This window comes from Phaenicophaeus curvirostris, chromosome 13 (genome assembly GCF_032191515.1).
Source record: "Phaenicophaeus curvirostris isolate KB17595 chromosome 13, BPBGC_Pcur_1.0, whole genome shotgun sequence".
Taxonomy (NCBI): Eukaryota; Metazoa; Chordata; class Aves; order Cuculiformes; family Cuculidae; genus Phaenicophaeus; species Phaenicophaeus curvirostris.
The window spans coordinates 17670192-17696907 of record NC_091404.1 but is presented as its reverse complement, the minus strand read 5'-3'; the positions used below and the strand labels follow the sequence as shown (position 1 = coordinate 17696907).

Here is a 26716-nt window from a genome sequence, read left to right as displayed (position 1 = left end):
TATTGTCAGTTGTATTACTATAAATCAAATGCATTATCTGCAAACTGTCACTGTATAGCTTTGCATATTATTTCTTTGCATTTCAAGATGAAGGAGTAAGGATAAGAAGAATTTTTAATCTATTTTGGTTTTTTCCCTCAAATTCTTCAGTTTTGAGAAATTACACGAGCTAACAACTTGGTTGCAACATGGAAATCCTCTAGGACAGCAAATACTCTACTTATTTGCCCAACAAGCATTTTCTTCCTTCAGCAACAACAGTAACACTATATAATACTTGAATAAAACTCATTTTCTTCCCCTGCACTGAAATTTTAAACCCAAAAGCAGAGGAGATCTAGCCCAAGTTAAACTAGACAAAGGTGCTCAAGCGTTACTAAAACTGCCTGACAAATATACTTCTAAGTGATTTTTACTGCTATCTTATTTTTCTTTTGCTGTGTGTTCTAAAATGCCTGTGAGCATATTATCAGCATTGCGTCTGTGCTTTTTAATACTAATTGAGAAATATGTTAATTTAAAGGCTTATGCGGGACGTTTATCTTGCTGGTTTGTTGTGGTTTTTAAGCAAGATGATTTGTGATAGGTGACTCATGAGGTTAAAACTGTTCCACGAATAGTCAGTAACTAGGCAGTGTAATTAAATTATATTGATGAAAATTATCGTGTATTTTTCCTGCTAAACAGTATTTTAAAACTATTATTTTTGAGTTGCAAAGCTATTGGAGATGGTGGAGGAGTAACATTGCCTCTGACTCCCTCTAGTGATTCTGCTGTGGGAAATGCAGCCAACTGCAGATGCCAGCCACACGAAATCACCCAGAATTTGTCACTAGATAAATACTTCACGTATTTCAGAATGGCAACTGAATTCTGTATCAGTTAAACAGGTTTTATAAGCAGCAGGATAAAGTACTGTAGAACATGCAGTGTTTTGGGAAATTTATGTTCTGCAGCAAATAAATATTGTCTGACGTGAAGAACCTTTCTTCCTTCTATTTAACGGAGGTAAGCCAATAGAAATAAAAGCTTATATGGTAAAAATGAATAGCACTAGTGCATTCCTAGCTTGATGTTATTCAAGGCACCTGATTTTCAGAAAATACTCAGTGCCCTTCCAGGGATAATTAGGAAACTCCAACGCAAAAATGACTCCAATACATGTCCTGCATCACTTTGCAGATCACTTTTTTCATCAGTTCGTAATATCATGAGACAGAATGCCACAAGATTGCCACAGATTGCCACAGAATGCCTCTTCTCTAACTAAAAACTGTTTAACAGTAATTTTATAACCGGCATTTTCTCACTTGGCTGTGTATGATTTGTTGTGTATGACATGACAATTTTAGTCGCAATTTCTCCCATTAAGGAATCATCCTGTGTTCAGTTCTGGGCCCCTCACCACAAGAAGGATGTTGAGGCTCTGGAGTGAGTCCAGAGAAGAGCAACAAAGCTGGGGAAGGGGCTGGAGAACAGGCCTTATGAGGAACGGCTGAGAGAGCTGGGGGTGTTTAGCCTGGAGAAGAGGAGGCTGAGGGGAGACCTCATTGCTCTCTATAACTACCTGAAAGGAGGTTGTGGAGAGGAGGGTGCTGGCCTCTTCTCCCAAGGGACAGGACAAGAGGGAATGGCCTCAAGCTCCACCAGGGTAGATTTAGGCTGGACATGAGGAAAAAATTTTTCACAGAAAGGGTCATTTGGCACTGGAACAGGCTGCCCAGGGAGGTAGTTGATTCACCTTCCCTGGAGGTGTTTAAGGGACGGGTGGACGAGGTGCTGAGGGGCATGGTTTAGTGTTTGATAGGAGTGGTTGAACTTGATGATCTGGTGGGTCTCTTCCAACCTGGTTATTCTATGATTCTATGATTCTAAGATGATCAACGTACAACAACTTAATTACGTGCAACTCCAATTTGCATTCTCACTAACATTTTAGAATCTTCTCTCCAGTTCAAATATCCACTAACATGAGTTGCTGATATTCTTACACTACCTAAGGAAACTTTTACAAGCACGTGCTCAATTTTCACAAGCTTTTTAACAGTATGAGGTTTATTAAATGCAAACATTATAGTTGTCCTACATATAGATAACCTCTGCCATAAAGAAATGCTAGTATTTTTTCCTTGCCAGAATTGTGTGTTACATTGATGGCTAGGCTTGGGAATGTCATCAGCTAGTTCTTTATAAACAAGGGTCTACATCCAGTTTGCCACAAACTCTCAAAGAGCTCAGGATATCTGTCTGTAGCAAACAACACTGAGGTTTTCTCCGCATTAAAAAAAAAAAAAAGAGGAAGAATGCATTTGCTTATTAATCATAAAAATATCCTAGAAATGAAAGGAAATTACTAATGAAAAGTGACTTGCTGTACTTCAATAATGATTTTGGGTTTGGACTGGTATTTTCTGCATGCAGGTATCTCAGGTTTTAATATTTACAGATAGTTCAGTGAAGCATTAACCACAGATGCAGTTTTGACGAAAAAAATAATACCTAGAAACAATTCCAGATTTTGACTGAAAAAAAAATATTTTCTCAACAAGTAGAGGCCACCCCTAACAACAGCCCAAACTGAAATGAGTGAACGCAATGTCCTATAATGTCAACCCAAAACCCAGGTAAGGCTGACACGTTAGTCTACACTGAAGCCTCAGTCTTCTTCTCAATAAATCCCTTTACACTTCTGTTGTGAAAGGAATGTCTAGTTCCTTATATAATCCTATTAAAAATGAAATAATAACCATGCGGTTATATAAATTGAAGGAAAGGAATCCATATCCCATTGGTATGCATTCCTGCATAGCTCTCTTCCAAAGCAATCCCAAGCATTTTAAAAATGAATAGCTTCACTCACTGATGAAACACAGCAATCTTTGGAATGGGTATTACTAAGCACTTGGTAGCATTACACAGCTAGAAGCATCCATACCTATTCTGCATTATTATTTTGACCCCACAGCAGCTGTTTATTCAGAAAGTCCTGTCTCAAAATGACTTTCATCTAATGAATAAAGTTGATTGACTCCTGGTTAGTGTTCTGTTTTGGAAAATCTGCTTTGCAAAGCAATTCCTGTATTCTCTAGCACAAAAGGGAGTAAACATTTCGAAGTTAGGTTCAAAGGATTTTGAGACTATGGACAGAAGTCCCGCTGTGTCAGGTCACAGAATCATAGATTTGTTGGGTTGGATAAACCCTTCGAGATCAACCATACCTGTCCACTACTAAACCATCCCTGAGTACCTCATCCACTTGTCTTTTAAATTCCTCCCTCCTATAAAAACTAATACTGATAAGCATTTTTGATACTCAGACAGCATGAAAAGCCAGGGAACATCAGTCCCTGCAAATCATGCAGCAGAAAGCAAAGCAACCCAATTTGCACACCCCTCTTCTACTTGGAGACATCAGAACTTCAGGAATCTTTTTTCTTCAGTGAGGCTTCTTCAAATCACTGTCTCATTAACAGACTTCTCGTAACTACTCAAAGATTCTAAGCACATCTGCTCACTGCAAGAGTCCTCTTTTTTAAATTCCTCTGGGTGTTAATTTGAAAGTAGGCCGATTCTGTTATGCTGATCTTATATTGCTGGTGTCACCGGACTTCTTTTGTGATAATGATTGCCAAATAATAACTTTGCTTAGGTATGGTGGAACATGCCTCACTGAATCTACTGGGAACTTGCCTTATATAGAATGTATCTTTTGAAAAAACTATACAGCTGCTATGATTTGATTCCAAAAAGTGCTGTGTACTTTGTTTCCCACTTTTACCCTTACTGTAAAATAGAACCAGTGAGTCCAGCCTACGGAAACATTACAGCAGTTCCTATTGTCCCACTTAAAAAATGTTGGTCTGTTTTGGTTCTTTGGAAGTTTTCAGCACAATTATAGCCTATTAGACAGAAGGAAATACCCCTGCAAATGCTCAGCTATAAACATGTTATAGAGTAAGACGTGCAGGTATATCACAGCACTGCAGGAATGTTGTGACTCTCTCTGCTTATGAGTCTACTCTCATAATACTTGATATTCTACACATGCTAATTTCAGGCAGCAAAAGAAGAAAAACAAACCAACAATGACACAGACCAATGCACTCTGAGCTTAATGCAGATTCCCATTTCATTTAGATGAAGTCCTGAGTCTCCTGAATATATACGCTTCAAGGAAACTTCAGGAATCTAATTTTTTGAAGGGAACTCTCTTCAGTACTACATGCTCACCAGTGCCACTAGGATTAAAATAATGCCAAAAAGGATGCCTAAAAACATCCTGTTACTAAAGAGCAATGTTTTTCCCTATTGCAAAGTACAATATACTTAATGGCCTAAGAAATCTGGGCGTGATGAAGATTTAAAAGCACTTTATTTTAACAGGTCTTTACTCTGTCAACAAGACAAGACAATACAAATAAATTTAGGCATGTAAAATCTCATGAAATTAATTACACTTTTGATGGTGAAAAAACCTGAGCGATATCCAAAAAATATACATTATGATTTTATTCAAACATCATCTGAGCAATATTTAAGGTATTTCTGTTCTTGAAGCACTACTTTTTGTATTCAATGAGGATCTGAAAATCCTAGAAATTAAATGATAAGCCAAAAGCCAGACTGAAGAGAGTACCCTGGTAGAATAGAAATATGGGTCTTCCAAGATCCAGATTAGTATGTGACTTACTGCACTCCTGCTGTTCTCCAGCTACAGATATTGCAAAAAAGGGGATCTAAGCTCTAGAAGAAGCCAAGGAAGGAACTGAGCTGATTGTACTACTTGTCAGACAAGAGTGATCATTTTTCTGTCTGAAATACTCTTGAAAACTATTCATTTACAATCTCACAAAACTCCTCTGATGACAGTAGGGTTTTTCTTCAGCATCTGTGTTACCACCTGAGGATAATTAACTAATGTTTTATAATTGATCTGATCCGTAGCTGAATCAAGGACACTTTCTCAAAGGTCCAACTGAAATCTTCAGTTTACTCGCAAGTTTGGCTCAGCAGCATCCTGAAAATGGTGTCTCTTGATGTATGGTTGTTGTGTCATAGAATTGTTTCTCTGTCCGCAAGACAGAGGGATAGTTGTCAAGGTAGGTATCCACCCGCTTTATTATTACCCTACACAGCCACAGGGAGAAAAATCGCTTACCTTGGCGTGACCACTTCCATCATTGCTCTCCAGAATAAACAGCTCATTTCTATACTCATGGCCATAAATTTAAAATCTCAATCATGACTCTAGGAGATTATTCTTTAATTGCACACACAATTCAGCTGAAATGAGAATAAAGAAAAATATTTATTTAAGACCAACCAGATTCTGAAGTCCTATAATGAATATTAAATACTATTTAATAATGTTTGTATGTTAAAATGGGTTAAACATGCTGCTTAAAATAAAGGGGGCGGATGTGTCTTCTCATAACACTAAGTAAAATATCCTGAAGGTTTATGGAAATATTTTGGTTTTCTCCTATAGGAAATCACTTGTAATTGCATTAATTCAGAAATAAGTTTATATTTATAATGTCAGGTAACAGAATAGACTTTTAGTATCTTTTGTTTCAAATACTTGAATAGATATGCAATCCTGTTAGTGTGCATCATTCTGAAATTTATCGCTTTCCAGTACAAGCTAATTTAAAATAATGAAAAAGATACTGTTTATTCTAGCATTTTTACATGTCTAGACTGCTTCTTAAACACAAGCTGTGCTGTAAAGTACAGCAAAAGACACAATATATTTCAGCTTTCTTAGTTTGTTTCTATTTTGCAAGTCACAAATCCCAAAACACTCCTAAAGATGGAGAGAACAGTGCAAGGTAACACTCATGAAGTTTACAAAACTTATGTAAATGAACAGTTTCTGGAGATTTTTATTACTCTGGTAATTTCCTGTTGGCAAGGACAAGTGACAAGTATTAATTACACAAAAGGTAGGTTAAACACACGGTCTGATTTTTATCTTAAGTCACCTTAAGACATCATCTGTATTGCCATGGATATTACAGCTCCTGCTTCGTGTAATCAAGCAGAGAACTGGGTCCACTGGACTCCTGCTTCTGCACTAAGTTCCGTTTTGAGTTTTTCTAATGTCTTGTCTTGCACACCTGTGCCAAAGCCAAACCCTTCTGGAACATGCAGTATAAAAATTAATGTATTTTATACATAATTCATGACACTTAAAAAGCATTGTCACTTGACAGCTGAGATGATAATAAAATTAGTATGTTCTACCTCCTGCTGTTAGGTACCACACTTCCAAATCTCCACAACATAATTGTTCTGGCAATAGCCCTGCAAGACAATAAACACCACTGGTGCCTGGCTCTCCCTCAAAAAGGTATGTATTTAGAAATCATAACCGTTCTAAAAATAATACGGTCTAAACTTCTTATGTATTATCAATAGATGTATAGTCTTCAATCTTGGAGTGAAAGGAATAGGTACCATACAGTCCTGTGACAATTGTTCACCTAGATGAGTGGCTGTGGTTTTACACGTCTGCCATTTCTAATTAATACTGTATTAATTTACTGTATTAATACTGTATTTAATCAAGTGATTTGACCTGAAGTTTCTAGGCAAAAAAAGTAGTATTTCTACACATACTTTAGAAGAACTGATCAACCATTGTAGCTGAGCTGCATAGCTCACCGCAAAAGGTGGAACTCGAGAGACCCACTGCTCACACTCCTTGTTCCTGCAGTATCAATTGGCTTTTATGAAGCACAGTGCAACATAGATAAAGGTTGCTTCTAGAAAAGGTAAAACTTGGGAATTTCCATTACTGAGAAGAAGGAGTAAAAACAGTGCAAGTGCTCAAAAATCCCAAGTGGGATTTACATTTTCACTAAATGGGAGTGAGGGAAAAGGCAGGGAAAGAAACTACTGTTCACATGGGTATACGGAGAACAAAAGTGTTAACTTGGGTTTGAGGCAAAATCCCAGTAAGGGATGTCACACAGTGTGGTTGGCAGTTTGTGTTCTGTTGCTCTGACAAGAAAAAAGAAACAAAGCAAAACTATGTGAGGCCTTCAGGAGAGAAAGACTTCCAACCTCATCTGTCAGTTTGGTGGAAGCAGCTCCTTTCTGTTCCCTGTGCCAGCCTCCACGTACACCCCATTCTCAGTAGTGAAGGGAAGGCTTGTGTCTCTTATTTTCTTGCATAGAGACATAAAAGTGAGTTACAATCTTCCTTTGAGACTGTCATCTGCAGTGGCCTCTCCATGGCTTATCTGGGTGACCACAGTAAGGCCACTTCAGCAATATATTTTATGTGACCTTTGCAAAAATGCTGAGAATTCATCCTACAGGCAGTCCATTTTTATTAACAGGTTATTCCACAACGGCAAACTCAGAAGTTGTATAAGATCTACGAGACTTCTCTCCTTACATTTTGAGAAGTTTATACAAAAACCAGCATCTGTGGGAAAAGAAACTATAATAATTGCAACTGGGGACAGGCAGGGACAGCCGCCAGCAGCTTTCCTGCAAACCAACCACCACCAAAGTCACAGGACCAAGTTGCTCTAACTTAGCACACTGGAGAACCAGCTGAAGGTGCTATATGGAAACCATATTTCTGAGTTTTTCTGTTGAGCGCAAGTTTTCGAAAGGAACCAAGCTTGACCTTCACAGTATGCAAAACTTTGGCTCCGATCCTAGCTCTTTTCACATGTGAATAGTTCCTGTGAGGCCTCTTCGTGTGCTCAGAGTAACAAACAATTTCAGGATTTAGACCTTCATCTGAATCAAGGGTAGCAGCAATACCTTCTGATACAAAGAAATACTTTTGCTCATAGCAAAGTAATGCATTTGCTGCATGGACAGAGTTAATCTGGCTTCGTCTTTGACTCTTAATTTTCTTTGACATTCATTTCCATGATGTAACTGCTTTGGTTTGTAAAGAGGTTTTGCCCTTTTCAAGGGTGCTGGTTCGCCTCCAATATCGGTTAAATAAGCCATCTATTCCTTCCACATTTTTTTTTGGTTTTAAACGAAATAACAGTTCGTATTAATTTTCGTTTCTGGCTGTGTATTTCAAACACAGTTGACGCTGTACTGCGGGATCCATTGTAGCTTATCCTTCGACACCACTTTGAAAAGCAGGACGGGTCATCCCCCCCAGACATGCTGCTCGCTTCCCTTTCTGGAATGGCTGATGCTATCACAGTTGATCGCTCTTGCACAGGACAAACCATCATGTAGGTCATTTTGTCTCCCAGTAATATTCAAACTTATTTCAGTAATTATTTCTTTTCAAATAATGATCTTTATTTTAATTTGATCTGAAGCAAGGAGGACAAGAACATGAGAACGTCCAAACAACACACAGAAATTCCTTCATCAATTGCCTCTTCCTAGGTGTAAAATACAGTTGTCTATTAGGACGTGTCTTTTACGGACTTGGCTATTTTATAAATCCATTGTAATGACGGCTCAATGAAATAGGTATTAAAAGGATTGACAGCCACTCCTAATCTGTATGCCACCAATGCAACATAAGCCAAACACACGTAGCTGCATGCTGCTTTTAATTTTTGGCCTTTTGTTGATTAGAGATATACTTTATTTCATGTTTTATGACACAATTTTCAGAAATGTCAGTAAAGGCATCACTGTCAGCATTGGGCTGCACTGCAGCTGGGACACGAACTGTAATCGCTGGGGAATGTTGTGTTTGTACAGAACACGGCACCACTGCCCTCTGGATACGGGACAACAAAAATGAAGGCACAACTTCACTAAATCCATAATTTAGCAGCCAGTATAGTAAAATACAATGGGCATTGGGTCAAAGTCAGGTGACTTATATGTGGTATGGGAGTATAACCTAGATGAAAAGGAATCACATCTGTTCTGTGGTGTTTCAGCATGGTTAATGGCCACGCAATTGTTCATTCTGAGCCCATATTCAAAGAATCTCACTGAATATACCAGTTCATGGTTAAAAATGGATACAATCCACTGAATGACTAGGAACTTCTAGAAGCTGTTTTTAGAACTCTTTCATCCTCTCCTTTATCTACTGTTATTTCGGAGAAATTCTGGTGTTTAAACTATATTTAGTGATAAAAGTGAGACAGCACCTCTATCTCCCTACAGTACCACACAGCTTTTTCAATTTTTCATACCATTTCTTAGAGAAGGACACGTGCAAAAACGTGTGTCCTTAAGGTAAGAGCAATTTCTTCTCTTGTCTGCCAGGAAAGAGTTTAAACCCAGCTCGCCGCCCAACAGCAACAACAGAAACCCCAGTGGATTATTTACTAATAATTATTGTGCTCGCTGCGAAGCGCCTACTGCAGGCGCCCGCCGGAGCGCTGCAAACGATTCACCGTCCTCGAGTCACTAAACCCCACACCGCCAATTTCACTATTAAGGCGCGTTTGCCCGCGGGCGCCAACCGAGAGCGCTGACCCCGCGGAGCCCCCTCGCCTCGCGGAGCCGCTCCGCGCCTCAGGCTGCGGTGTCCCCCCTCTCCCCTCACGGAGTGGCTCCGCGCCTCAGGCTGCGCTGCTCCCTCTCCACTCGCGGAGCTGCTCCGCGCCTCAAGCTGCGCTGCCCCCTCCCCTCGTAGAGCTGCTCCGCGCTTCAGGCTGCGCTGCTCCCTCTCCCCTCACGGAGCCGCTCCGCGCCTCAAGCTGCGCTGCTCCCTCTCCCCTCGCAGAGCTGCTCCGCGCTTAAGGGCTGCGGCTCCCTCCCCTCACAGAGCCGCTCCGCGCCTCAGTCTGCGGTGTCCCCCCTTTTCCCCTCACGGAGCCGCTCCGCGCCTCAGGCTGCGCTGCCCCCTCCCCTCGCGGAGCCGCTCCGCGCCTCAGGCTGCTGTGCTCCCCCCCCTCCCCTCGCAGAGCTGCTCCGCGCCTCAAGCTGCGCTGCCCCCTCCCGTCGCGGAGCTGCTCCGCGCACGAGGCAGCGGCGCGGCCCCCTCCCCGCGGCGCGCCGGCTGCGCGCAGGCATCCCCCGCCGGCCGCCGAGCCCTCGGGGCGCGGGTCCCCGCGGCGGCGCGCGGGGCTCCGGCGGGGCAGGGCGCGGGGAGCCCCCGGCGCGCTCTCCCGGCGCGGGGCGGAGGGGGCCGGGTCCGCCCCCGCGCCGCCGCTTTCGGGGGATTCTCCGAGAGGAAAAAGGCAGGGCGGCCGCGGGAGGGGGGGGGAAACCCCCCTCGGCTCGGCCATTCGCGTCCCCGCCGTCGCTCCTCCTCCCGGCCGTGATGTCAGGCGCGGGGCGGGCCGGCCGGCGGCGCGGGGCGGCAGAGCCGGAGCGGAGCCGCGGGGCAGCGGCTGCGGGCAGCGAGCGGCACAGGCAGCCCCGAGCCGCGCCCGGCCGAGCGGCTCCGACTCGGGCGCCGCGAAACTTTGGGAGACCTTTTCCGTGCCCCGCCGGCTCCCTTCGGGTTTTATTCCCCGCGCGGGGACCGGCGGCGCGGAGCGAGGAGCGGCGGAGCGCCCCGGGACCGCGCAGCCGGGAGGTAAGAGGCGGCTCGGGGCCGGCGCCCCCCTTCTCCTCCTCCCTCCCCGCGGCGGCTGGTGCGGAGCGGAGCGGGGGAGCCGCGGGTGCGCTCCTGGGGGGACGCGCGCGGAAGATGCGCGGCTCTCGGTTGGGATAACGGGGCCGGTCCCCCTGCTCGGGGGACGCTCGGTGCCCGCCGGGGCTGCTGCCCCCGCTCGGGGACCGCGACCCCCGAGCCCTCGGGGGGGGGCTGCGGGGAGGGGGGGGGGAGAGGGGCGGAGGGGAGCCCCCCGCGCGGGCGCCGCGTTAGTGATGCGATCGCGATCCGGGAAGGGAGATGGCGGTAAAGGGGGATCGCATCCCAGCGCCTCGGGGAGCGGGAGCGGGGCTGGAGCCGAGGGGAAGTTCTGGGATTGAAGGATTTTCTGCAACCGTGGAGCCGGGAGCTTGAAGTTGCTGAGCGTGCGGAGCGCCGGAATGGGATGAAAACCCGATGGAGCCGAAATCCGCGTTAATTCGCTCGAGCTCCGGACGCGGGTAGCGCTGGGGAGAGGCGGTGCGGTCCGAGGGATTGTTGCTTCCAGCTATGGAGACGCGGAGAGGGGAGGAGAGAGGAGGACGCGGAGCAGCCCCCGCAGAACCTCATCGCCTGGGCAAGAGGAGGATGGTTCGCTGGTGACTTTGGCCACAGCGGCTCAAAGCTTCCACACAGCCTGTTGGTTGCGAGCAGGAGCCTCGTAGGCGCTCTGGGAAGCAGAGGGAGGGTTTTTCTCCCTTTCCTCTGCGAACCGGGCGCAGTTACCCGTGAGAAGGAGCCGCGGGGCGTGTGTCGAGAGGCAAACGGGGGGTTTTTGTCCCTCTCGGACCGGGCTGGGGGGTGATGGAGCCCTGGCTGATCCCGAGTTGATGATGCGTCTGAGTAATTGTCGCTGCTTATCTCAGTTGGCGAAGGAGGGGAGAAGATGCTCAAGTTTATTGAACCAGAGCAGAGCTGAGGACGGGAGATGTTATCTGCTCACCCTGGCGTTCTTCTCGTGCTAAATTTTATTCTGGTGTGGAGAACTGAGAGACAAAGAGCACCTTCTCTAAGCCTTGCTAAGAGGAAACCTAAAGAGAACAGCAAGATTAACCTAAAGGTGAATTTTAACTTTGGCTTTGCCGGCAGTAGAGGTAGCTCTGGTCTGTCAGATTGCACAGCTCCAAAGAGGTAAGATAGGAAAAAAAGTTATTTGTTTATTTAGTCACATTTCCCCATGCACAAAGTTGGCATAGAAATAAACAGCTCGTAGTGCGGAAGCACCATGTAAGCAGCAGAGATATTGGGGTGAGATCCTCAACACTGTTTTCCGTAACTGTAAAAGAGCTGGTTAAATACAAAATGATATAGAATAAAGCAAAACCAAACATCTGATGCTCTGAAGTGATCTGTTTTCTCATTTGAGTTGTGTACAAAACCTGAGGTGGTAGCTCCACAGTTCAGGCTCTCTCTTGCTGTATATTTGGCATAAAGTTGGGGTGGAAACTCTTATTTTACTTAGAATGAAGAAAAGGAGTGTAAGCGCATTGAGTTTTTCTTAAGCATTTTATTTTGGCAAAAGATGACTTCTAGTGAATTGTAAGAGATGGGTTTAGAATATTCATGGCTAAACTCCAGGGAGCTTAGTGTTAGCTCAGCAGGCAGAAGGTTCTTCCTCTGAAGAGATATCTGGAAAAGTTGTGTTTAAATTTCAAGCCATATTCAGTTGAGACTGTTGGTTTCCACATTTAAAAATAATTTGTTATGCTTCTTAGGGGAATGATGCTTAATCTGGAAAGTAAAGCAAGTATTCCTAGGTCAGTCTTTTATGGAAAGAGCAGACAATGTACTTTAATTGTGCTTCTGTATGTACAAATGTTCCAGATTTGACTCTGTGTTTTATCAAATAACGGCTGAGGAAAAAATTGTCGACTGAAACCGCGGTTATCCATGCAGATCTTGGTCTGTATTTTTGCCACAGAAGAACTCTGCTTCATGGCTGCATTGTTCATCATTGCAGCATTTCTTTAAGTGTGAGCCTTGCTGTAGTTAAAGGATAATTTATATTCAGTGTAGTACTGTCTGCTCTGTGGAATTGGCTTTATACATCACAGCCTCTGCAAAAAAGGAGATCAAAGATCTGAACCTGTGATCCTGTGTTGCATTTGTATTCTATATGGACTTGAGTAATCTTATACTGGAGCCATTCACACTCCCATCCTTAAGAATATGTCAGTCTTTCCACTAAAACACTCATTTGCTTAGTGATTTAACAGCTAGTTTTAAAGATGGGCTCTAAGCTTGAGTTAAGCACATTCCTATAGCAAAAAGGATATCTTTAGTAATGAAGTATAATAACAATTGACATTTGCTGATAGAGCACTGTTAAGTTGAATTTATAGAAAGCTTAGAAGAAAGTAAAGCCTGCCTAAAAAATGGAGGGGGGAAAAGGGGGGAAAAAAAAATATCCTTTCAGCTGTGGAAAGCCCGTTGTGCATCCAGGTGAGTGTTTTCACCTGGATTTTAAAGGGGCCTGTGACTGTTAATCAGGCAGGAGGGCTTTCCTTAAAGGAGAAGAGCACTGGCTCAAAGCAGAGATTAGTGACATCTCAGTTTGATGGTTCAGCTGTAGATTGCATTAGAACTGATGCCTTTGGCATTATTCCAGTCAGTTCCTCTGAGGGTTAAGTTACTGGAACAAGAAGCCCCCAAACCTTGCCTCTGGACTGGGGGAATTTTCCTTTCAATAAGCTAAAAAGAACTACACATTTTTTGAATCATGTTGATTGTCTGACACAGGTGTTGAGAGCCTTTGGGTGATGCTGCTGCTGAAGCCCATTTGCCAGCTAGCCCACCTGAGAACAGGTTATGGCAATCAGCTTCTCATCACACAGGAGCATCCAGAGGGATTAATGGTCAGTTTAGACTTAAACAGAACCTTTCCTTCTAGAGCAGCCCAGGATCCACTGCAGTTGCCTGTCTCAGTTAGGTACCCATCTTCTAACTGTGAAGTAGTTGTTGCTTCTGTGCAAGGTATGTGGATGCTCACAACAACTTTGTGCATCTCTCAGGTTAGAAGTTAAAGGGCAAGGTTTAAAAATAGCTGTGGTATCAATGTCACAGAGCTGTACGGTACCTGTGTTCTAGTAGTAGGTTCAAGGTACAGCTTGATGTATTCCAGGTATTCTGCTGTGGATGAAGTAAGTGGGGATTGTTTGAATGAAAGTTTTGTCACTGAAATAAAAGATCCCAAGGGAGATTAATAGTCTGTTGCCCCAATTACCTCTTCTCTGGATGAAATCACTGAGAGGAAATCTGTAACAGCTGGTTTTCTTCAGTGCGGTGAAGTAGTGGTGACCATAGTTCTTGGGTCTTTTGAAAATTCATGCTCGCTGCAAATATGCAGGCAAGTAAGATGAAGCAGGAAATTTAGGGTGGAAATGGGAATTTGATTATCCCTTAAGATCTGTGGGGAGACTCCCATTCTCATTATCCAACAGTAAAGTAAGGAAAATAGGTTTGAAACAGTCTTTTTCAATTACGGTCTCTGAATTAGTAGAGTGACTTGCCAGGAAACATAAAATAGCTTTTGCATATTTAAAAACTCCACTGAAAGAGGAGCTCATATAGTCCTTACATTTGTCTTTAAGTTCTTAGATGAAGAGTGGGATTAGTGGAAAAGGCATTTTGAGTGATAGTAGTAGTATTTACCACCTCTAGCAAAAGTGAATGGAAGATCTGTATGTACTTTTAATTTTCAAAGAACTTTTTAGGAAAAAAATCCTCTTTCTAAGTAAGGGAAATGGATAATATTTTCACGGTCGTGCAGTAAGTTTTTGTATTTGAAGTAGAAAAGCCCTACCAAACCCACCTCACTTGCACAAGAGGTTCCATTACAGTCCAGAGAATGTTAATGTAAAAATTACAGATTAAAAAAACTGTGGAATTTAGGCTGTAGACCAACTCAAATCATCATAGTTTTGTTGGTAAATAGGAAGATGTAAGGGGTTTTCTGTAACTGTGTCATAATTAAGTATTCTTTTCATTTTTGAAGTCTTTTGTCATTGCGTTTAATAAACATCCTGTTGCAAATTTCTTTTCTAAACATATCTGAAATACAGTAACGTTTTCCCAAAGATGATTCAAGATTTAGCCTTGATCCAACATGGCCTGAGCCGAAGCTTCCCGCAGTCTGTGAAAAGATTCCTGTTACAACAGGGCCTTCAGTAGCTGCTTCTTGTATTACGTAACATACGTACTTCACCTTCTTGTTCTCGAGTTCAGCATGTTGATGTGGAATAGGAGGCGTTGCTGTAGGGGAGTTTTGCTTGCAAGGACGGCAGAACTTAGCTTGTTTAATAGCAAGTGCTTTACTGACTTTTCAGGGAGGTTCTTCTGAAATGGCTGTTGTTTTCCTTCATTTAAGTTGCAATAGGCTCTGCAAGAATTATAACATTTCAAGGGAACCGACAGCACCAGATCAGCAGAGAGCCAAACGTGTTCTCAGAGAGACTGATGAATGCTGAAACTGAAATATTACCAATCATTCAGTAGTGAAATGATAAACAGAGGTGGTCACTGTATCTAAACCTGTCACTGTGGGTTTAGGATAGAAGTGCACTGTGCTAGGAACCTTTGCCTGCTTAATTTTCCTCCCTGAGGAGCATCTTATGTTCTGTACTACTTTGATTTGATATGGTTGTTTTTGGGATGATTTTCTTCCTCCGAGCTGGTCTAGAAATAAGATGTCACTGGTGATGTAGTCTGTTTGTATATCAGTGTTTATCTGTTACATCCTTAAGGACATAGCTTTATTATTTTTGTAGGAATTTAATTAGTGATTATGTGCACTTTATGCTGTCTACTGAAGTAGCAGCAAATACATGCTAAAGGGGGAAAAAAAATCCAAATGAAAGTTTGGAATGCTTTAGGCATAGCATACTTCATTTAACTAACTACTTACACCATCACTGTTGCTGCTCTCTATCTTGTTAAAAAAAAATAAATGTATGTGTCTGGAAATCTATGATCCACTGGATCTATGATCACACTAAAGCCACATGAAGTCTTGTTTCCAGCATTAGTCCATGGCATGTAGGACCCGTACATGCCCATGAAAAGAAAAGTGAAAAATATTTGGGGGATGACAGAAGTGCAGGTGCTATTAAGATGTTGAGTAGGGAACAACTGTAAAAAAGTCAACTGCCCACCTTTAGCCTGTAACTCAGATTGCATTAGAAGGTCACATTTTTTTGATAATTGTCTTCAGAAAGGAGGTTTCTTGGCTTTGGAGAGGAACCGAGTTTTACTGCTGCTCCTGGGAGTCAGTTTAAACTCATGTTTAGTCATTTGTGCAGGTTTATGATTGCTTTTGTAGTTATTATAATACATATCTATCTATCTACCTATCTATCTTTTGACAAACGGGTATGAAATGGTGTGTCCTGACAGGCACACGGTTATCTAGATCATTGGTTTTACACAGGTGTGCTGGTAGTTTTCTTCCTGAACTGGAGGGTGGTGTTGGTAGGAAGGATTATGTCAAGGTGCAGTTTGGGTTCACGTACTGGAAATTTACTTTGTTAGGACTTGTATGATATTTTTGATGAAAGGCCTAGACTTGATTTGTCAATGTTAAATAGCTGAGGAGTGTGCCATAGTGTTCCCTAAAGAAAAGTGCCGAACTCCTCTGGTATTTGGAAACTTGATTAAACGGTGACTTTAAAAGGAGCTGTAATGTGCATGCGTAAGTCTGGGCTCCAATAATGTGGGACCTCACTGTGGTAGTTTGTTCACTTTATAGTTGCTGCCAGTAATTTATAAATATATGCAGGATATAATGCATGAAACTGAAGCTATCATTAAATGGAGTAATGGCTAAACTTTGTCAATCATTTAATTGACCCTTGGAAAATGTACGTGGCAATGCACGTTAAATTAAAATCTAGAATACGAGACAACACAGCAATAACTTTTGGGATGAAAACTGGGAATTAAGTGCATAAAATGCATTTTCTTTTCATCTCCCTGCCTTGTCTGCATGTGAGACTTTACCAGAGGGAATGGATGCCAGCTAAGGGTTTCATAGTAGTTTCCTGTAATCGGGACTCAACTAGAGGAGATCGGTTAAGTGCTTGTCAGACAAGTGTACGTTCGTGTCTAATGACCAGGGAATTCTTTTTAAAATTCATGTTCAGGAGATTTGTAATTTTATGACTTATTAAAGAAAAGTGGATCTAAAGGAAATCAAGGGAGGGTTTGTTCTAGTTTGTTGGTTGTAGTTTTATGAGATAATTGAGAATGGCCTTTTCCTCTAGCCAAGAAGCAGCTGAAGTAGTAGGCATTACTATGTTCTCTTCTATGATTCCACTGTAAACTTGAGGAAAAAAGCCACATATATGTACATGTGTAATTGTTTATGGCGTTAGTTAAATCTGAGGATTGAAAGTTACAGAAGGATCTTTAGACACTGGAAAATAAGTCTATTTTCATTATATGTTATCGTTCTGGAACGATGATGACTGCAAAATGGAATTATCATAACAGTTTTGGTATACATGTATTCTTCCGCAACTCTTTAACTTTTCATATATGAGCTCCTTAAAAAGACAACACATCTAGCCGGGCAATGTAAACCACTCTTACTCAACCAAAAAACTCTTTAAAATACCTCTTCAAAAGGCTGCTGAATTGTGGGCCATCAGTTATATTTATTTCATGTTGGACAGCATGTTCAGTCAAATATCAGCTAGTTTATATTTTTCACAGTTTAATGCTATCTGCATATACTAAGAAAATTATTTTCAAGAGCTGCTCTCCAAGTACCCTGGAGCATTATACAAAAGAATGTTTGAGATGAGTTCACAGAACATCAAGTCAAGGTTTTTTCAAGCATTCACAGTTTGTGTCACTTGTGTTCCTCCTCAAAGATACAGGAACTCAGTTTTTTTAGGTTCTTTGAAACCAATATTTCTTTGAATTTATTTTGTTAACTGAAGTTGAAAAGCAGTAAACTAACAATTTTTATGGTTAAACTGGAGCAGGACTAATATTTTCAAAAGAACTTCTGTAATTTGGGTGTACAAGTCCCGTTTTTGAAGTGAGTTGGACTCTGAAAGAGCCTAAAGCTTGTCACCTTTCCGAAATCTTTTAGGTGTTTTTGAAAATAGTAGCATTTTTGTTGAAGACTGGTTGTAGTAACAGCTTGTCCCTCATCTGTGTTTCCTTAGTCACACCCAATATTCATAATATGGAAGGTGATTATTCTATCAATAACCTAAAGGGAAACTATGAGCTTAAGCTAAAAACTTGCAGTCTTTACCAGAGTGGTGCAAACCCCCCCACTTTTTAAAGGAATGATTATGCCCTTTTCATCAATTTTGTTTTATTCAAGCAGGTTTTAAATACTTAAATAGAGAGGAGGAGTTTGTGGCCTGTTGCTTCTTATTTCACATTCGTGTTAAATAACATTTTGTGGCTCATCAAACCGATCCGATCCTGTGGAGTTAACTAACTGTTACTGAGTTGAACCTTCAGCAGTGGAAGAAGGCTTGGTAGTATTTTAAGACAATCACATTAAGCATGAATATCAGTCAGAAAGAGAAACTTTTTATTTCTGTTCATCTGTACTTTAAAATCTAGTCTGACAAACTGGGACAATAAACTGGAGAAAGGGTTTAGTAAAAAGGAAAAGAACTGACTGAGATTTGTCTGAATTTATGATAAAAATTGTTTATTAGTTACAGAATGGTGGACTAAACCTGAAATCCATTGTACTATCCATCAGGTTGGAGAAAAAGGTCATACGTTGGTCAATTTGTTGTGATAGGACAAGCCTTTTTTTATGATTGTATCGCATAATGCAGCTCAAATTCAGTTACAAGCTTCTAACAATACGCGTGGAATTTGGATCCAATTCTGTGTTTGAGTAATGCTCTTTAGAAGCAGTGTGGGATATTTTTAAATTACCAAAACATCTTAATTAACAAAATATTATTGCTATGTGGGGCTGCTTAGCTTCTTATACTATGTTACACAATGTGTTCCGTAACTGGTTTCTTTATTTTTTTATTTTGGTAACTTTAAGGAGGTTTCAAGTTTTGGTTATTGTTTAACATCAATGGGAAAATATAAAATCCCAGAATATTTTTGTGTTGAGCTTGATGAAAGCTTAATCTGGCTTTGTATGAGTCCCCTGAATGTCAATGTGTGTATTTTTGTTGTATGGCACTTAACAAAAATGAGTATTTAAAAAATAATGTCTGAATCATAAGTAGTGCAACATCAGTCTGTAAAAAGTGCCTATCGTCTCAGTTCCTTATACGTAATTCATTTTGGCAGGTACAGTACTTTTAGGTTTTATTGTATTATAAACACTAAAAAAGTTTGAAAGAAATCATTGGAAAAAGGTTTAGAGTAAGTGATTTAGATGAGGCTGGCAGGTGGTATAGTGTGGCTATTGCAAGATTAACTAAATTCTAAAAATTCAGTCACTTCGGAGTATTGAATCTGTGTCTTGATGTAGTCATTGCTGAAGGAAAAGTCATCGCTTTGCTGATCTGCGGAACTGCAAGACAGTGGTTGATGGAGATAGTAATCAACAAACTACTTCTTGAAAAATTTGGGATGTTTCTGTCATTAAAATGATAACTTGGTCAGGGCATCTCTTTAAGTGTGGTATATGTGGTTATATGTATGCATAATAAATATATTACACTGTGACATCGCAAAACGTCTGATGGAGAAGACAGACTGACGGTAGGGAACCTCTGGTGGACAGTGAGGTTGAAATGATGGAATTTCAAGATAGTTTTGGACACAACTTCAGTAAGTTGCTATGGTAGTAAAATACCTGTTGACGAGCCTGACAGAAGTTAGATACGCTCAGAAATTTCTTAGTCTGATCACTGAGGGAATAATAATTTTTAATATACTATTTTGTGATCCATAAGAACAGATTAAGGATGCCATCCATCATTTTGTGAAGCACCATTATGGCACATTTTCCTCCTTTTTCTTTTCTTTTAACACATGCAGCTTTGACTGCTATAGTTTTTACAACCTCAGCTGTAAGTGTTTTTGAGGGGGAAGCGTTTCCAGACGTGTCTTCCAATCTGAACTTCTCTGTGGTTCCATGGAAAAGACATTGACTCCTCTATATAGGTTGCACCTTTTCGCTTTGTCTTGACTCTGATTTTTTGCTCAAATTCAGGAGCTTGCTATGTCCTTGCTGTTTTGGTTCTTCAAGTAGTGAGGAACAAGACAGGAAGAGGAACTGGGTAGGGAGCAGAAGAGAGCCGTTAGTTTTTTTTTTTTTTGCTTGGATTTGGATCACAACATAGTTTGCCGTTCCTGTTTCAGTGTGTGCTATCTGGTGTAGTCGTGGAGGTTATATAGACAGGCTGCCACTTCAACAAGTCATCTTTCTACAGTGCTGTTCTGAATAACAGTTTAAAGTATGGCTTTTGATCTATGAAACGCTTTATAGTTTCATTTCTCTTCCTGAGAAAGACCTGCTGTACATTTTTGTTCTTCTGTAAAATCCAGCTGGAAAGCAGAAGCCTCAGCTTTATAAACTGAACTGAAGGCAAGAAAACCTGAGACTGCTTCTTTTCCCTTAGTCTTGCAAGACCTAGGTTAGTTGACATTCAGAGCTGTAAGACAAAGCTATTAATTCAGTTTTTCCCGAGTCTGTTCTGGAGTGGATGCATTAGATGGAGTGTAATTTTGTTTGTGTTTGTGAAGAGCGTTCTGCTGATGCTTCATGTTGATGGTTTAGTACTTTATAGTACAAGAGTGTGTGAAGGTTGATTGACAAATTCACTACAGAAATGTAAGAAATGCACTTTCTAGGGCAGGACTTAACAATGGATGGACTGTAAGGATAAGACAGCAAGATAAAGTTGAGAATAGACAGTATTTTTTATGAACAGAAAAGTAAGTACTTTTACTAGGTATAAAAGAAGAGCATGGTAAGTGATACTAAGGTTCTTATGCTTTCTCTAGAAAGGTTCTTTACTGTTCCAGAAGCTCTGTTTTATCCTTTGCTTTATCATGGAATTATTTGTTAAAGCAGGCAGTCAAACAAAACTGTGCACTGCAAAGTGTTGATGAAGGTGCTTGAGTCTGTACTAGCATTTCATGATTTGTTGTTGCTGTTGTTAAAGCTAGATTGGACTACTTTTTAATTTCAGGTGCTTTCACTTATTTTCTATGCTATCTATATAACATCATGTCACTGGGTTGTTTTTTAAGTGTCTAAAAGAATCATAATGCTGCATATGCTGAATTTAACTGAAATTTAGGTTAAGAATTACTTCCATGGGTTTGTGTCAGGTTTTTTTTTTTTTGTTCAATTTTAAATGCAAGTTCAGCAGAATACTGAATGTAGTCAGTGTTTTCCATCTTTGCCTCTTGCTGTACCATTTCATTTTCTATTTTGTTTCTACTCTCTGGACGAGAACGCTTTTCTCCCTTGAAAAGCACATAGGAGTTATTAAGATATTTCAGTAATTCTCCACTCTTTGAAGTTTATTTGTGGTTGCTTGGTCATTAAACGTAGTTGTTCCACAATGATGGACTGTTTCCTTCAGTTGACATCGAGGAAAACTTCTTATCCTAATTATTTGTTTGTCTTAATGAATGTGTGTAAAGCTGTGTTACATTTGTACCATTAGATGCTCTCAGTGTGAAATTTTCAGAACCCTGCAGATGTGGACTTTAAATAAATGAAAAGAGCAGATGTTATGCAGAGAAGTTTTGGTAGTCCAAGCAGCTGAATACAAGGTTCTCTGAGTTCCAGGAGGCCTCCTACACAGGGACTGTTCTTCCATCATTAGTAGTTTCAATAATAAAATGTTGACGTACGGTATATTGTAGAATTTCTGAAATATGCAGAATATTCTATAGAAAAAGTGTACATCATTGAAAGAAATCTGCAACATTCACTCTTTGTTTGTTAGCACATATTTTAGACATGGGGCTTAGGCTTGCTTTAAGATGATCCACCCTGATGGTGCCAAATATAAAAATGTCACTGTAATTAGTCATCTCCAGCAGAAAATGATTTTTGCCATTTTTGTTTTCACTGTGTGGAGGAGGGGATGAACTGGTTTTCAGTTACTCTTTATCATTTAGGTTTCCTGTTTTTTTTGCAGTCAACTGGGAACGTTTACCACTGACTTTTTTTCTATCTTATGTTCAGGGTTGGGCGATTTTATGAGACAAATCTTAACAAAAGAAATACTCTGATGAACCAATCTGAACTGGTGATAATTCAGCTAAAGCTATTCCTTGATTGATAATCAGGAATAGGACACAGAACCATACAGGGCCGGCTTTGGATATAGAGTGAGCTACTTACACTATTCTAATGCAAATCAGGCTGTCTTTAAGTTATTTTAAGTGTTCATTTTAGAAACTTCATACTATATGCTCTGAATAAGGCACATATCTATGAACAGATTCTGTTTTTGTTTTGGTGCCACTACAAGAAGATAGTGCAATGCAAATATAAGGCAGTATCCACAAACTCAGAACCCAGACAGTTGTTCTTATCCTTCCCTTACTCGAATCACCATGAAAATCTCTCAGAAGATACTTCACTGCAATCAAAGCCAGGCAATAGAGTGCAGTCGAAATGTATAGTTACCATCATAGATAATATGTATGGGCTGTGCAATGATAGGGAAATTACAGATTTTCAATTTCCCTTGGAATGTGTTCATTATTAGAAGGCATTACCAGAGTATTGTTTGTTGTAAGAGGAGAGAATCCTGTTTACGTTTTTAATGAATCTCTTGAGAGATTCATCAGATTTACAGGTTAAAAATGCTGTAAACATTCTACTGGGAGTAGTGATTAAAGAGAAGATGAATGTGAGTTATCCGTACCTCTCTTATGAAATGGAAGTCCTGAAGTCAATTTACAAACCAAGAAGCTGTTTCTCTTTACATGGTCTGTACTGTTGTATTAGGTAATGGAATACAAAGCATGACTAAAACTTAAGTCTGTTCACAAGTTGAGAAGTAGTTTCACTATTTTGTTTGGAGGATTTTATAGGTAAGACAGCATTGATCTGAATTTGAAAGGAAGAAGCCTGAGAATAATATTTACTTCATTTTTAGATAGAAAAGGCATTAGCATGGAAGAAGAAATCCTTACTGCATAGTTAATCGACTTGGAGGGCCTTATGTAGAAAATTTATTTAATTTAGAAAATCATAAATGAATTAATGAAAGGTCTGTAGATTGAATAAATTCCAAAACCCCAGCTCAGTCCTCTGGTGAGTTACTTTTTTGGTAAATCACAAAGTGACAGCACAGGACTGCTAAAAGGCTTGCCTTTCCACGAGGCACTTCATACCCTTGATTACTCACTCAAGCTTGACTGAACCAGCAACATACTAGTGAAAACTCATAATTTGTGATGAAACAGTTTGTTTAGTCCTCGATTTTTTTTCTTCTGAAGTATTACAGATGCACTGAAGGGAGCTGTTTCGAATATACTGCTAATAGATAAAGTGCCAATACATGTTGCTAAACTAATTCATCAAAAGTTGTTGCTTCAGACTTTTAAATTGGTCATCTAAGATTACTCTGAGTATTTCTTGTAGTTAGTATGTCCTGCTGCTGCAGAAAGCTCTTGATCTGCCATGAAGAAGACAGTTTGAATTTTGGCATTAGTTTTGTTTTGTTGGTGTAACTCTTCAATGAAGCACAAACGTACTGAAAACTTGGATAATAACAAAACGTGAACTGTGTCCTAACCGCATCTGTTGAACATAACAACAGTAGTTTCTCATTCATTCAGCTTTCCAAGAGGTCACACCCTTTGCAAATAACATGCATAACAAACTGCTGTATTCACAGTGCCTCATCATTATGAATAGTATGTATTTCAGCTGACACTGCCATTCACAACATGATTTACCAGTTCTGTACATATCTGTGAATCAGGTCTTATTGTCATAACGGAAATATTCATTACTCCAAAATAAAATCACTGTGATACCAAAAGGATTGATGCTTCTGCTGAATTTTCTTAATATTTTGGAAAGATAATCTGCCACTGAGCATTTTTTTCAGGATATGTAAGTGTCCTTTTTTTTTTTTGGTATTAAAAGCATATACGTGTGTTTCTTATGCATATGCATGGCCATGCTGTGCTCATAAAAGCTATAACTTATGTACTCAATCTGAGCTAAACGTTGGGTTTACAAGGTTTGAGCTATCTTCTTTATTAAACAGTTGCAGTAAAATTTACCTCTGACCTGAAATACCCGCGTGTGGAATTCTCTCGAGGAGACTTCAGTTGTGGCATTTGTAACAGTGTGACTAGCTATGAAGGTAAATCAGGACAAGAATAGGGACATCACGTCTGGTCTAGCTTAAGACTGAAATATCACAAAACATAAAGGAATGGACTCATTCATGTAGAATCATTTTCAGGATGTAGCTTGTTGGTGGCAGATTAATGAAAGGGTCTTGTGACATGTTTTCTAATGGTGTGTCTAGGTATCAGTGTTGCAATGTGTTTGATCTTACAGTCTTTATATTTCCTTTTTTTTTTTTTAACATGAATTTGCGTTTGGACTGTCATTTCTCTAGATAAGTGGAAAGTGTTTTGCCACTTTTCATGTATCCGCTCTCCAGTACTACCTTTCTGTGCCTGTTTTCCTCCCGCTGACTTCTGCTGTTCCACAGATATGGGCCCTAAAAGGAACATTTCTTGTTATGAAAGCGATAGATTCCAGAAGATGATTAGAAATCTGACTATTTCCTTCACAAATGCTTGCAAGTTTTTAGGGAAAATGCTAGCTAGTCCACAGACAGTTTGGCTCTCGGAGCCCAGTGCTGAGGTTAACAAGTTGTAACTGGCTGCGTGTTGCCATTATCTCAAAACCCTGCTGCTTTCAGGACATGATGAGGACTCTAATAAGAATGTTGTTCATTGCTTGTTTAGTTTTTTTTTTTTTCCCGTCTCTTGCACAGCACTTACTGAAGAGCCAGATTTAAAAGTTGGATGGCTTGTGATAGGGTCTTGATGTACTTCTTTCATCCTACTGACCAGCATGTTACTGATAGAACTCTAACAAATAGATCAGCGAGATGAGGGGAAAGAACCGAATCCAAACCTGCCTTTCTTTTTTGAAGAGCTAGTTATAGGAAGGAATTTGCAATTTTGTATTTTTTTCCCTACAAAAATAAACTCAGTGTTAAGAGAGCTGAATATATTTACAGTATCGAGTGTAAACATTCATATATGTATAAGACTTTTTTACAGCTATCTAAATGTGCACATAGTGATTGATATCTGTGAGCTGTGCTTACTTATAAAAAACGGATTGTATCTATCATATCACTCAAAGTTACAGTATCTCTGTTTTTCAGACATATGTAAAAATTCAGCTCAGTGTATTTAATGAAACAAAATATTTTTCAAATATGAAATACACATTATGGAAGCACCAACCCTGATCACTAAGAAACATTAGACTTGTATATACTGGGAAAGAACTGAAGCTTGATGTCATTCTATTAGTGTTTTCTGACTGAAAATGCAGAAAAACATCATATGATTTGCTTTGAAGAAGAAAATGTTGAAAATGTTCAAGTAGACCTAAAGTAGTAATAGTAGTAACAACACTAGTGTGCCAGTAGGACCTGTGATAGTGCCTGGAAGGGACTACCCAGCCCTGAGCAGTGAAGTTTCCAGGAGTTTCTGGTTTATCAGAGTAAGAAAAAGAAAACAAACCATGCAACCCTGACTTAATTAACTTCCTGTGTCAGGAGCTGTTGATCATTCCTTAATTATTGCTTCTTTCTGGGCCAGAAGGAGGCATGGAGAACACTGTGTTACCTAGGAGCACCGTGTTGAGCTGCTGGCTGAGATATGTCAGACCCTGCCTTATGCCTTATAAATTGACAGTGGAGCTTAGAAGAAGCACCTATGTATGAAAGAATTAGGACAAAGTCCTAGAGCAAAATGTCATAGATGTGAAGATAAGGTTGTAGAAGTGTATGGTTGGAACACTGAAGTACTGAAACGAATATGCTGCAATACAAAGGCAAAGTGCCAGGATGAAGGGAAAGTGTTCAAAGTAACTGTGGCATTGGAGCCTCACAATAAAGAGAAGCTTTGAAGCAAGACACTGAAGTACCGAGGAAAATATCAAAAAGTCTGAGAAGTTTTGCCAAGCTAGCAGAGAACAAGAACCAAGTCAAAACATAAAATTCTCATGGAGAAGCACACAAGTGCTGAAGGAAAATGCTGAAACACAAAAAATTTGATGGCTCTGATGCGGAGTGCTTAACAGGCAAAAATGCAGAGTTGAATAGCTTCAAACTGAACAGAGGAAACATGGAAGCAGTCAGATTAGTTCTTTTCTTTGAAACTGTGTTTTTTTGGGGAAGCTGTTGTTATGATTCAGTCGGGTTTTGATTGATGGTCTGCTTATGGCAACATCAAGTGATTTATTGGTGTTTTGGGACAAATGGGATACTTTTAATGCTAGTGTAGCAGTAGTTACTCTAACACTGAAGACAACTTTTCTCTCTAGGAAAAACCCAGTCATGTGAGGGATGCAGAATTGCCCTCCTCACAGTCTATGCTGTGCATCAAATTCAAAGGCGGAAATTATTTTGGTAAAAATTCTCCTTGGGAGGCTTAAAGCATACAAAATCCTACCCAATGACACCAACATACTTTAATATTAAAGGCTTATTTAATAGCTATATGACATGTTTGCACTTTAATAGGATATGAACCCTACTGTTATGACCTTCAGGAAAGGTTACCCTAACTTACACCCGCTCAGTTCCTTTATATAAAGGGAGTGCATGATAATTCAATGAAAGCGACTTGTTTTCAGGATACAAGAAGTGAATAGTTTCTTCAGTATCCAGATTACAGAATATTCATGTTTTTATTGGTGTATCTTTACTTTAAAAGTAGCAAGGGGAGACTATAAGATAAGTGGTGTCCTGTGATTGGTTTGGAAATTCGCTAAAGGGGAGCGAGATGCAAGGTTTATTGGAACAGAAAACAATGCCCTTCTAGCTTATTTTCAGGCAAAGTGTGACCAACCAGTAGAAAGGGAGAGATGGGTGTAAGATTCAGAGACTCAACTCAACCCTAAGTAAATTTGTCTCACTCTAATAATGGTGGAAGAATCAGAATGATGACAATTTGTGTGTGAAATTGTATCTGTGTAAAATAACGCATGTTTGCCATGGTTCA

At 40.4% G+C, this 26716-nt stretch overlaps 1 protein-coding gene across 1 annotated transcript in view; it reads left to right on the top strand.

The window, feature by feature from the left end:
• The first annotated feature begins 11647 nt into the window (after window positions 1-11647).
• Window positions 11648-26716, top strand: part of PCDH11X (protocadherin 11 X-linked) — a 444083-nt gene continuing 429014 nt past the window's right edge. The window contains exon 1 of the mRNA XM_069868038.1: window positions 11648-11668. The gene's annotated coding sequence lies outside the window, so the exon portion shown is untranslated. The remainder of the gene's footprint in view (window positions 11669-26716) is intronic.